This window comes from Carcharodon carcharias, chromosome 2, assembly GCF_017639515.1.
Source record: "Carcharodon carcharias isolate sCarCar2 chromosome 2, sCarCar2.pri, whole genome shotgun sequence".
Taxonomy (NCBI): domain Eukaryota; kingdom Metazoa; phylum Chordata; class Chondrichthyes; order Lamniformes; family Lamnidae; genus Carcharodon; species Carcharodon carcharias.
In genome coordinates, this window is record NC_054468.1 from 120,744,092 (window position 1) to 120,756,996 (window position 12,905).

Consider the following 12,905-nt stretch of genomic DNA (forward strand, 5'->3'; position numbering starts at 1 on the left):
CTATCTCTCTAACCTCCTCCAGACCTTTCAACCCTCCCTGTCTCTGTAACTTCCTCCAGCCCCATAACGCTCCCAATCTCTGTAAACCTCTCCAGCCCCATAACCCTCCATATCTCTATAAACTCTTCCAGTCCCATATCACACCCTATCTCTGTAACCTCCTCCAGACCCAACATACCTCCCTATCTATGTAACCTCCTGCAACCCCATAACCCTCCCTATTTCTGTAACCTCCTCCAGCTCCTACAAACATCCCTATCTCCGTAACCTCCTCCCGCCACATAACCCTCACTGTCTCTTTAATCTCCTCCAGCCCAATAACCTTCTCTTTCTCTGTAACCTCCTCCAGCCCCTACAACCCTCCCTACCTCTGTAACCTCCTCCAGCCCCTTCAACTCTCCCTATCCCTGTAACCTCCTCCAGTCCCAAAACCCTCCCTAACTCTGTAACCTCCTCTTGCCCCATAACCCTCCCTATCTCTGTAACCTTCTCCAGCACTTTCAACCCTCACTATCTCTGTAACCTCCTCCAGCCCCATAATCCTCCCTATCTATGTAACCTCCTCCTGCCTCATAACATTCCCTATCTCTGTAACCTCCTCAAGTCCCATAACCCTCCCTATATCTGTAACCTCCTCCAACCACTACAACCCTCACTATCTCTGTAACCTCCTCCAGGCCCATAACCCTCCCTAACTCTGTAACCTCCTCCATCCCATAACCCTCTCTATCTCTGTAACCTCCTAAAGTCCCATAACCCTCCCTATCTCCATAACCTCCTACAGCCCCATAACCCTCCCTATCTCTGTAGCCTCTTCCAGCTCCTACAACCCTCCCTATCTCTGTAACCTCCTCTACCCCCATAATGCTCCTTATCTCTGTAACCTCCTCCAGCCCCATAACTCTCCCTATCTCTGTAAACTCCTCCAGCCCCTACAAACCTCCCTATCTCTGTAGCCTCCTCCAGCCCCTACAACCCGCCCTATCTCGGTAACCTCCTCCAGCCCCTATAAACCTCCCTATCTCCATAAACTCCTCCAGCCCGAAAACAATCACAATCTCTTTAACCTCCTCCAGCCCATTAACCCTCCCTATCTCTGTAACATCCTCCAACCCATAACCCTCCCTATCTCTGTAACCTCCTCCAGTCCCAAAACCCTCCCTAACTCTGTAACCTCCTCTTGCCCCATAACGCTCCCTATCTCTGTAACCTTCTCCAGCACTTTCAACCCTCACTATCTCTGTAACCTCCTCCAGCCCCATAATCCTCCCTATCTATGTAACCTCCTCCTGCCTCATAACATTCCCTATCTCTGTAACCTCCTCAAGTCCCATAATCCTCCCTATCTCTGTAATTTGCTCCAGCCCAATAACCCTCCCTATCTCTCTAACCTCCTACAGCCCCTACAACCCTCCTTATATCTGTAACCTCCTCCAGCCCCATAACCCTCCCTATCTCTGAAACATCCTCCAACCTCATAACGCTCCCTATCTCTGTACCCTCCTCCAGTCCCATAACCCTTCCTCTCTCTTTAACATCTTCCAGACCCTTCAAACTTCCCTGTCGCTGTAACTTCCTCCTGCCCCATAACGCTTCCTATCTCTGTAACTTCCTCCAGCACCTACAACCCTCCCAATCTCTGTAAACTCCTCCTGTCCCTACAACCCTCCCTATATCTATAACCTCCTCTTGCCCCATAACCCACGCTATCTCTGTAACCTCCTCCAGCCTCATAAACCTCCCTATCCCAGTAACCTCCTCCAGCCCCATAACCCTCCCTATCTCTGTAACTGCCTCCAGCCCCATAACCCTCCCAATCTCCATAAACTCCTCCAGCCCCATAACCCTCCCTATCTCTGTAACATCCTCCAGCCTCATAACGCTCCCTAGCTCTGTATCCTCCTCCAGTCCCATAACTCTTTCTCTCTCTTTAACCACTTCCATCCCCTTCAAACTTCCCTGTCGCTGTAACTTCCTCCAGCCCCATAACGCTTCCTATCTCTGTAACTTCCTCCAGCCCCTACAACCCTCCCTATCTCTGTAACCTCCTCCAGCCCCTTCAACCCTCCCTATCTCTGTAACCTCCTCCAGTCCCATAATCCTCCCTATCTCTGTAACCTCCTCCAGCCCCTATAACCCTCCCTATCTCTGTAATCTCCTCCAGCTCCATAACGCTCCCTATCTCTGTAACCTCCTGCAGCCCATTCAGCCCTCTCTATCTCTGTAACCTCATCCAGCCCCTTCAACCCTCCCTATCTCTGTAACCTCCTTCTGTCGCAAAACCCTCCCTAACTCTGTAACCTCCTCCAGTCCCATAATCCTCCCTATCTCTGTAACCTCGTCCAGTCCCTATAATCTTCACTATCTCTGTAACCTTCTCCAGCCCCTTCAACCCTCCCTATCTCTGTAACCTCCTCAAAGTCCCAAAACCCTCCCTATCTCTGTAACCTCCTCCAGCCCCTATAACCCTCCCTATCTCTGTAACCTCCTCAAAGTCCCAAAACCCTCCCTATCTCTGTAACCTCCTCCAGCCCCTATAACCCTCACTATCTCTGTAACCTCCTACAGCCCCATAATGCTCCCTATCTCTGTAACCTCCTCCAGCCCCTTCAGCCCTCCCTATCTCTGTAACCTCCTCCAGCCCCTTCAACCCTCCCTATCTCTGTATCCTCCTCCTGTCCCAAAACCCCTCCTATCTCTGTAACCTCCTCCAGACCCTTCAGCTCTCCCTATCTCTGTAACCTCCTTCAGCCCATGCAACCCTCCCTATCTCTGTAACCTCCTCCAGCCCCTATAATCCTCACTATCTCTGTAACCTCCTCCAGCCCCATAACGCTCCCTATCTCTGTAACCTCCTCCAGCCCCTTCAACCCTCCCTATCTCTGTAACCTCTTCAAAGTCCCAAAACCCTCCCTATCTCTGTAACCTCCTCCAGCCCCTATAACCCTCCCTATCTCTGTAACCTCCTCAAAGTCCCTATACCCTCCCTATCTCTGTAACCTCCTCCAGCCCCATAACACTCCCTATCTCTGTAACCTCCTCCAGCCCCTTCAGCCCTCCCTATCTCTGTAACCTCCTCCTGTCCCATAATCCTCCCTATCTCTGTAACCTCCTCCAGCCCCTATAACCCTCACTATCTCTGTAACCTCCTCCAGCCCCATAACGCTCCCTATCTCTGTAACCTCCTCCAGCCCCTTCAACCCTCCCTATCTCTGTAACCTCCTCCAGTCCCAAAACCCTCCCTATCTCTGTAACCTCCTCCAGCCCCATAATCCTCCCTATCTCTGTAATCTCCTCCAGTCCCATAACCCTCCCTATCTCTGTAGCCTTCTCCAGCTCCTACATCCCTCCCTATCTCTGTAATCTCCTCCAGCCCCATAACACTCCTTATCTCCGTAACCTCCTCCAGCCCCATAACTCTCACTATCTCTTTAACTTCCTCCAGCCCCATAACCCTCCCTATCTCTATAACCTCCTCCAGCCCTTACAACCCTCCCTATCTCTGTAAGCTCCTCCAGCCCCTACAAACCTGCCTATCTCCGTTACCTCCTCCCGCCCCATAACCCTCCCTATCTCTGTAACCTTCTCCAGTCCCTACAACCCTCCCTCTCTCTGTAACCTCCTCCAGCCCCAAAACCCTCCCTATCTCTGTAACCTCCTCCAGTCCCATAACTCTCCCCTTCTCTATAACCTCCTCCAGTCCCATAACCCTCCCTATCTCTCTAACCTCCTCCAGCCCCATAACCCTCCCTATCTCTGTAACCTCCCCCGGGCCCATAACCCTCCCTATCTCTGTAACCTCCTCCAGCCCCACAACCCTCCCCTTCTCTGTAACCTCCTGCAGTCCCTTCAACCCTCAGTACCTCCGTGCTCTTCTAATTCTCTCCTCTTGGGCACCCCTCCACGATTGGCAGCCATGTTTTCGGCTGCCTAGTCCCTACGCTCTGGAATTCCTGCCCAAATTCTCTCAATCCTTCGTTAATATGCTCCTCTAAACCTACTTTTTTCACCAAGGCTTTGGTGACTTGTCCTACAGTGGTGCAGTTTCAAGTTTTGTTTGGTAATGCTCCTGTGAAGCGACTTGGGATGTTTACTGCATTATAGGCGATGTATGAATGGAAGTGGTTATTATATATTATAGCCTTGCGGCAGGATTGTTTGCATCACATTGCATTTTTCATTACCTATTGTAGATGAAGGGGGTATAACAATAGCTTCCTGGTACAAAACTCATGTACCTAGAGCACAGATTAGGAACCCAGAGATGGAAATCCTGCAGACACCCTGAGCTGGGCACCTGAATTGCCAATGGACTGGATTCTGCAATCAGACTAACAAATGGTCCCCACTCCAATGTTTGCATCCATTAGCTGCTGAATCCATTTATTTTAAATGGCTTTTGATTACTTCACTAAAGTAAAAGAGGAAGGGATTTCAGTCGCATAATTAAGCATGCATGAGCTATTGTACGTCTAGGTTCTCGACCCTACACACTAAGATCAGCTGTTACAGGCCCATGGCCCAAGGGCCAATTCTTAAAGCAAATGAGGTTTGTTCACCCACAGCAACTGTGCCTTTAAGTCCAGCAACTGGGTCACAGGGTTTTCTTTCTAGCCGTGTACCATCTCAGTCTCAGTGCCTTCCTCATCTCAGCTGATATATTTTACTGCGTTTCATCCTTATAGGCTGGGAGTCATTCCTGATTAAAGACAATTGAGGGTAGCCATTATTTAAGGATGTGCTGCCGTTCCTTAGTTATCCTGACATTTTCTATAACTTCTGAAAGTTGTGCCTCTCCTGCAGATAGAGTTCTCAACAACCTGTGGTTCACCATATTGTCTCTATCTGAGTCTGTTACACAGCATGGGAAAGAACACAAGGACGTATGGGATGCGAAAAGGCCATCCAGCCCATTCATTTAGCCCTTCACATCTAATTCATTATCATGGATTTCACCCCAGCCACATAATAGCCAGAAGAAAGTTATGTTATTGTCTTTTCTCTTCCAGAGACGAAATCAAGCAAAAACTCCAGAATATTTGTCCAATATTTCACCTTAATTGTATTACTTCTACCAGCTTGCTTGGCATGACATATCTGTCAACTTTGTGGAACCTATGATCATTTACCTCTACACTTCTCCTTAGAAATTCAATCCCATTCTTAACTAGGGGAGGGAATCGTCCCAGATTTGCATCCCAGCTTTGAAAAGTGGGTTTTCACGTCGTATCATCCCCTTCCCAGCGCCTTATTAATTATGCATTCATAGGAAACAAGCTGTGTTTTGTCCACCACACCGTGACATCAGCGCTTCCTCACTCCGGGCGCCATATTTAAAGTGCATCAGAGCGCAGCCTACTTCATGTCTTCAGTCCAGGACTGCTCCTGGCGACAGATGATAAAAGCAAAGAAGATGGCAGCCTCCAAGTTTAGTGACACTTCTCTGGGGCACCTGCTGGGTGCAGTGGAAGGTCGCCTCGATGTCCTCTACCCCCTCTCTGGCAGCAGGAGGTCCACCAGAGTCACCCATCCAGCCTGGGAGGCGGTGGAAGTGGCGGTCAGCGCCACTCAGGAAGAGGATGAATAATATCATCTGTTCCATCAGGGTAAGTCAACTCACACACTCACAAACTCATCACACATCCGCAGGGATCTCACGCCTCAGGGGACAACATCATTAACTCTCACATCTCCATCAGGCTCATATCCTCTGGAACTCACATCCTCATCCTGTCCATGGCTCCGCTCACCTCACAAACACTCCACTCAGTGCCATGTGTCCTGCTCACACTTTCCGTCTGTTTTCATGCAGGAGAAGCTGGCTCACAACAGCAGGGAGAGGTCCCAGACTGGGCCGGGGCTGCTGGGGGGCAGTGGAGTAGCCCACATTAGGCCCCTCAGTCACTCTGAGAAGTGCGCCAACATGCTGACTGGTGAGGACGTGAACTATGTCTGCGGTGACGATGAAGTTGGCAGCAAACACCCACATGAGGATCCTGCACCGCATCATTCCTCTCAATGCAACTGTGAGTGCTCTCTCTCCTGCTTTTGACTCTGCTGCCATGTACTAATTATCTCTACTTTGGTTCACAGGGAGCTCTGTCAAGGGACCAACACCCTCAGCCAGCCAGTCCCTCAGCTCCATTCAGATCCTCACCTCCAGCCAAGAGGACACCTCCTCCATTGAAGAGCTGGAAATAAGCGGCCTGGAAGACCCATCACAGTGCTTACCCACACCCTCCACCAGTGCAGAGACACCTCAGGCTCGGGTTCACAATCTGGTGGTCACCATATGGACATGTGTCCGCAGCAGGAGGAGGCAGGTTCAGCCGAGTTCCCCAGCACTCGGAGGACAGCTGGGGAAGAGGCATCTGTGGGGTCTGAGTCTGATGATAAGCCTCTGGATTCAGCCTTCCAACTCATCGTGGAGAGTCAACAGAAGGTGGGGGAACATCATACAGAGCTGTTGGAAGCCCTCAACAGAGTGGCACGTGGGTCTGAGGAGTTTGTCCGCCTGCTCTCTGATGAAGTGGTGCCCATATGTACGCGTATAGAAGTCTCCATGGGAAAGATGGCAGACGCCATGGAGACCCTGTTCCAGCAGAATGTGGAGATGCAGACAGACCTGCACTCCATCACAGTAGCCATGGGTGAGTTTCTGCAGTGGCAACACGAGAGGGAAACGAGGTACCTTGATATCCCTCCAAGTGCTCCTTCCACTCAAGGAGTCAGGCCAGGGCCCTCGGGTACCCGAAGGGAGGAGGAGTGGCAGCAGAATACCTATGGGTCATCCACTCAAGAATCTCAGAGGGTGTCCACTCCCTCCAAGTCCCCTTTGCCTGTGACCCCCTCAACCTCGTCCCCAACCAGAAGGAAAAAAACAGTAAAAATTGGGAAATAAGAATACTAGTCCAAACTGGTCTTGTATACCTTAAAATGGAATGCCAGCCAAACTGGGAAATAAGAGTACTGGTCTGAACTGTTTTTTCCTTCTGGGCAGTCGACGCAGAGGGAGCAGTTGGCCCACAGCAAGACAGCTAAAGCAAGCCAGGGCCCTCAAGGCCTTGGATCTCCAGAGGACACATGCCAAAGTCATCAGAGGCAACAGGGCCAACCACTGCACCGGCTGTCTCCACCCCTGCTGTGGATGTCAGGGCAGCACCTAGAAGCAGCGGTAGGCCTAGAAAAGGTAAGAATTTCTGATCACAGTTGGTTGCACAGGTGAAAACATTTTGTCACGTTATAATCTGGAAATATATTCACTTTCACCGAATAATCTGTAATGCTGTTTTTCAGCTTCATTGACAGGCTTTGCGAGTCCTCCCACTGCATCCCCACCACTAGCTGTTCAGCTGCACTCAGCCAGACCAAGGGTGATTCTGGAGGGAGAAGTATGTGTGTGGCAGGATCTTTTAGAGCCTTGTGCAATCACTCTCCCACGTACGCGGATCCTTCATGTATCACACTCACCACAATGTCCTGAGCATTTTCAATGCTGCCTGTTGGGGTTCTCTTTCAGTTGTCCAACTGAGCTGAGCTGCATCTCTGCCTACCCACTGATCACACTCCCATGCAGCATCTGTGCCCGTCCATCACGAGGCTCCACTCACTTTCGATTTTGACAGCCATGGTCATAGTGAAGTTTTGGATCCCCTCCCCCAGTCACCCATGTCCTTTCCCCCATCACTGTGGTGCTCCCTGGCATCATCTTCCACCTCCCCATCGTCACCTACCTACATGAACCCTTGTCTTTTCAGGTGAATGTGCATGTTCTTTACCTTCCTCAGAATCCCACCCCCATCTACATTGACCTCCCCAACCTCCTCCTTCCTACCTCAGAGCCTGTGTCTGCCTTCAAGTCCCTACCAACCATCTTTGTCATCCCTTCTACCACTACTGATGGACCTTCACCCTCCCATCCTTCTGGCTCCCTCTGTACCCTTTTCATACTCACCATTCCGTCCTATCATGCCCACCCTCAGTTCGCTCCCCAAGAGACAGTCATTGACTCCACAGATCCCTGCCTTGCACGTTCATCTGGACATCCCCACCTTCCATGAGCTTCTTCGCGATGGTGCCATGTCCATGAGAAACTACCCAGCATGCGATGCATGTGTTCCTTCAGGGTCCGGTAGCTGTCGGGCTCCAGCATCTTCTGCTCCTTGGTTGTCCGCGTTCTAAGCAAGGCCCTAGGTAAGCCCCGACTTTTGCATGTGTTCTGGTCTGGTGTAAATCTGACGTGGGGTGGGGATGATTCCGGTCAGGCTTTACTTTGTATCCCATTAGTGGGATGCAAAGTGGTTCACGCTGGCTTCCAGTGGGATCTACGTTCCACTCTGGTGGACACCATCGGATGATCCCGCTGTGCTTTCACGCCGGCATGAAACAGATTTCTGTCCCTCATGCCAAATATACCCCCCACAACCCAACCCGTTGTGATACCTGCCGCCAATGGGGCTGGACGATTTCACCCATAGGTATTCATGTCACAAGTTTTTCATAGGTGTTAATCATAGCATTATTTATCTCAATGTCCAAGATTGTTCCTTTTCTTCTTTGCTGAATCTTTCAAAATTCATCAATTTATTTTCGAAGTATCTAAAACTACATATAGTATTCCAAACTCTGTGATCAATCCAACACTAGAATAACTCACTTTAATTTACAGCCAAACATATTGGAAATTCATTGTGACATGTGATTAATCTCGCAGATAGTCTCACACTGAGAACTGAAATTAGGCGAATAATAGAAAACTGGAGAGGAAGATCAATTGAAACCTGATGTTTTAATGTGCCCTGATATTCGATGAAATTTGACAATTAGTACATTTAAATAAATTGGCACCTTTTAAAAATGGGAATCCACCAAGAATGCCTAGACTGTGGACAAGTGTAATGTGTGTCTTTGCCTTGATTACATTATTGATGCTGTATCATAGCTCAAACACTGGATTGTTTTGACATGTCTCTGTACACAAAAGATAAAACGTGGAGGCTGTATAAATTTGAAATTGCCACAGAGATCTACTTTCATCTTAAATTATGTAATGCAGGATATTTTAATCCTACTCCTGTCATCCTTCAATCACAGAGAAGTGTGCAATCTTATCTGTTGTTCCTTCGTAAAGGTGTTTTGAGTGTTTAGTTTAGAATGTCCACAACATAATACATCAATTTGAATGGGGAAAGAATAGCTTAAAAATAATAGCATGAAATACATGCAAATGAGAAATCTAGCATTTTAAGAGTTTATTTATGTTTATTGGAACTTTCAACTGGACATATGTTTGAAGAAGACCAATTTACAGGATTATGGGGAGAAAGCTGGGCATGGGACTAAATCAGATAGATCTTTCAAATAGCTGGTACAGGCATACAATAATGGGATGAATGGTCCTTTCTGTGCTTTAAGGTTCTATAGCTATATCTATCCTATTGCCATGCTAGATCTGAGATGGCAAGGTTCACTTGGCTGATTCCTGGGATGAAGGGGTTTGTCTTATGAGGAAAGGTCGAGCAGGCTGGGCCTATACTCATTGGAGTTTAGAAGAATGAGAGATGATTTGATTGAAACATATAGGTTTTTGAGGGAGCTTGGCAGGGTAAATGCTGAGAGGATGTTATCCGTTGTGGGACAATCTATAACGAGGAACCTTAGTTTCAAAATAAGGGGTCTTCAATTTAAGACGGGGATGAGGAAGAATTTCTTCTCTTAGAGGGTTTGTTAGCCTTTGGAATTCTCAGAGAGCAGTGGAGGCTGGCTCACTGAATATATTCAAAGTTTGAGTTAGACAGATTTTAGATCAACAAGGGAGTTGAGTGTTATGGAGGGTGGAGAGGGTCAGAAAAGTGGAGTTAAGGCCACAGTCAAATCAGCCATGATCTTATTGAACATTAAACAGGCTCGACAGACCCAAAGCTCCTAATTATTTTGTTCTTATACTCCCCAGGACATCACCAATAACAAAATGTAGACCTAGTCATTTGTGCTGAAGATAACTTCAAAATTTTAAGTTGCATGAACTTTTTCCAGTAAAGTTTAAGTACAATTAAAACATGTTATGCAAATATTATCTATGTGGGTTCAAGTCCGACTCCAAGACTTGAGTACAAAATCTAGGCTGACGCTCCACTGTAGTACTAAGGGAATGCTGTACTGTTGGAGGGACAGTACTGAAAGGTTGCTACACTGTTGAGGGACCGTCTTTCAGATGAGGTGTTAAACTGACACCCATTCCACCCTCTAGGGTAGCCCATTGTTCAGCTACAGTTTATCTCACTAACCTTTGGTTCCAGTCTATCTGGCTCAGCTCTGTTCTTGCCCCATTTGAAGTCGGCTCTCCCCCAGTTAATTATTCTTATTCTGGATTGTCCATTGTCCTTTTCTATCATCATCCTAAACCTTATGATACAATGATCACTGTCACCTAAGTATTCCCTCACCGACATTTGATATACTTGGCCCATGTCATTTCCAAGAACCAGGTCTAGCAGTGCCCCCTTTCCCATTGGACTGGGAACATACTGCTGTAGAAAATTCTCCTGAACACACTCAAAGAACTCTTGCCCCTCTCTGCTCTTTACATTATCCCAGTCAATATTCGGGTAATTAAAGTCCCCCATTATAACTACTCTTTAATGTTTGCACCTCTCCATAATTTCCCTGCAGATTTGTTCCTGTATACCTTTCCCACTGGTTGGTGGCCTATAGACTACACCGAGCAATGCAATCGCACCCTTTTTGTTCCTTAGCTGTAGCCAAATTGATTCTGCCCTTGAACCCTCTGGGATATCCTCTTTCTCCAGTGCTGCAATGCCCTCCTTAACCAATACAGCCACCCCTTCTCCTTTTCTTCCTTTCCTATCTTTTCTGAACACCTTGTACCCAGGAATATTTAACACCCAGCCCTGTCCTTCCTTGAGCCAGGTCTCTGTTATTGCCACAACATCATAATTTTGCATGACACAAGACAGGCAGACACTCAGAGACATGTGACAGACAGACACACAGAGACACAAGACACGTGACAGACAGACACTCAGAGACATGAGACAGCTAATGCTGAATGGGGAAGTGAACACAAACAGACTGAATTATTAAGGGGGAGAGAACCAACTCTAGTCTTTCAGTAGAAACTGAAAGCAGGCACACCAAAGAGGGAATCAGAGGCAAGCACGCTGGAGGGTGTAGTTAGATGATACAGCAGCAGAGCAGCATTTAAATCTGTGGACCTAATGGATGGAAAGAAATTAAGACTTGGCAGTGTTGTTGACTGAGTAATTCAGCCAGACTCAGGCACCATTTGAGTGCACCATTTTGTACATAGGTGACACTTGTTAAACATACGAATTGCATGTCTTGTGCTTCAAGATATAAAATTATACAATCATATTTACTATGTCATATCCTATATTTAAATGACACTTGTCAGAGTCATTGACATTTGTAATTGATAAGCGATTAGGTTTGTGCCCTCTATGTTAGGTATGGGGATGAGAAGAGTCGTCTTGTTGTCTATAGTTAATAAGCATAATCATTTATTTTTTGTGATTCAAGTTGTTTTAACAAAACTGCAGTCTAAAGCAGGTGATATATACGTTAATTAATTCTGACTGTTGATATTGGAGTTTACTTCGTATAAAGTGTGGTTAGTGGATGATGCAAATAGCAATAAATAAATAAATTTGCATAATAATGGGGAAAAATTTGTTTAGAAAACTTCATCAACGTTTTAAAAATTAATTGCTACAAATCATATATATGAGAGCCTTTGATTTGTTTTACTTTGCTAATATGCGTTGTTATGATATGGGAGGTGGTAATTGCTGGGCTGTCCAAACCCCAAAGGGGAACTTGGCCAAGCTATCACAATGATTTTGCAATTTTATTTATTATGACAAGGTATGTGCATTGAAGTCAGAAGTAAAGAGTCCACTACTACCATTGGAGATTTTAAATGTTAAATTAAGACATTTATTAACAAAAGAAAAGAAAATGTAAACATACAAATTATAGTTACACAGTTAAATTTAGCCTTACAACATTTCCCAAAAGATTTCTACTTAGATAAACTCCAAAATAAACATCCTTTCCCAAGCAACAGTCCAAGTAAATTCTTAATCTATAAAACATCCAGTAATATTACCACAAGATGCCCATTGTTGTTACAAGGGAGGTGTTTCACAGCTTCTCTCTCCCTCTTACTTGACCAAGGAACTCCAGGGCTTTTAACAAAACCTTGCTCTCTGGAGCAAGCAAGCACTTCTCTGGGGTGGCTAGAAGCTGCTATGTCACAGTACACTCTTCAAGATCTCACATGGCCACTCCCCATATGGCTTTCAATCTTTCCTTAAATATATTTTTCCTCCTTTATCTTTAAAGCCATTGTTTTAAACTGTCTTTGAAACTCAAATTCTTCCAAATGTAAGATCTTTCATGTTTCCATCATGTCTTTGATCTTGGGTCAACAAAATATGATATCCCCACTGCTTGTTTACCAATTAACTCCTGTGAGATGCAACCATTTGCCTTGTCATCTTGTAATTCCACTTTGAAATTCAAACAATCTCTCAATTTATCTACAAGTGTGAATGTTAGCTCGTCCATTTCGATTTCAAAATGCCTGCTTTTACACTGAACCCCTTTGATGATGCAACCCTTGCAGTCTGATTGTCTTCAGTTTAATTAAATTAGTCACAAACACACACACACACACACACACACACACACACGCACACACACACACACACAGACAAACATATGCAATTGCCCCCACAAGCCTGCTTCAGTATCCCACAGTAACATTAGAGAAAAAACGAAATTTCCTTCATAATATCAAAGATTATGAATTTTGAATGGGCAGTTTAATACAGTGGTACAATATCTGGAGTAAAGCTAACAGC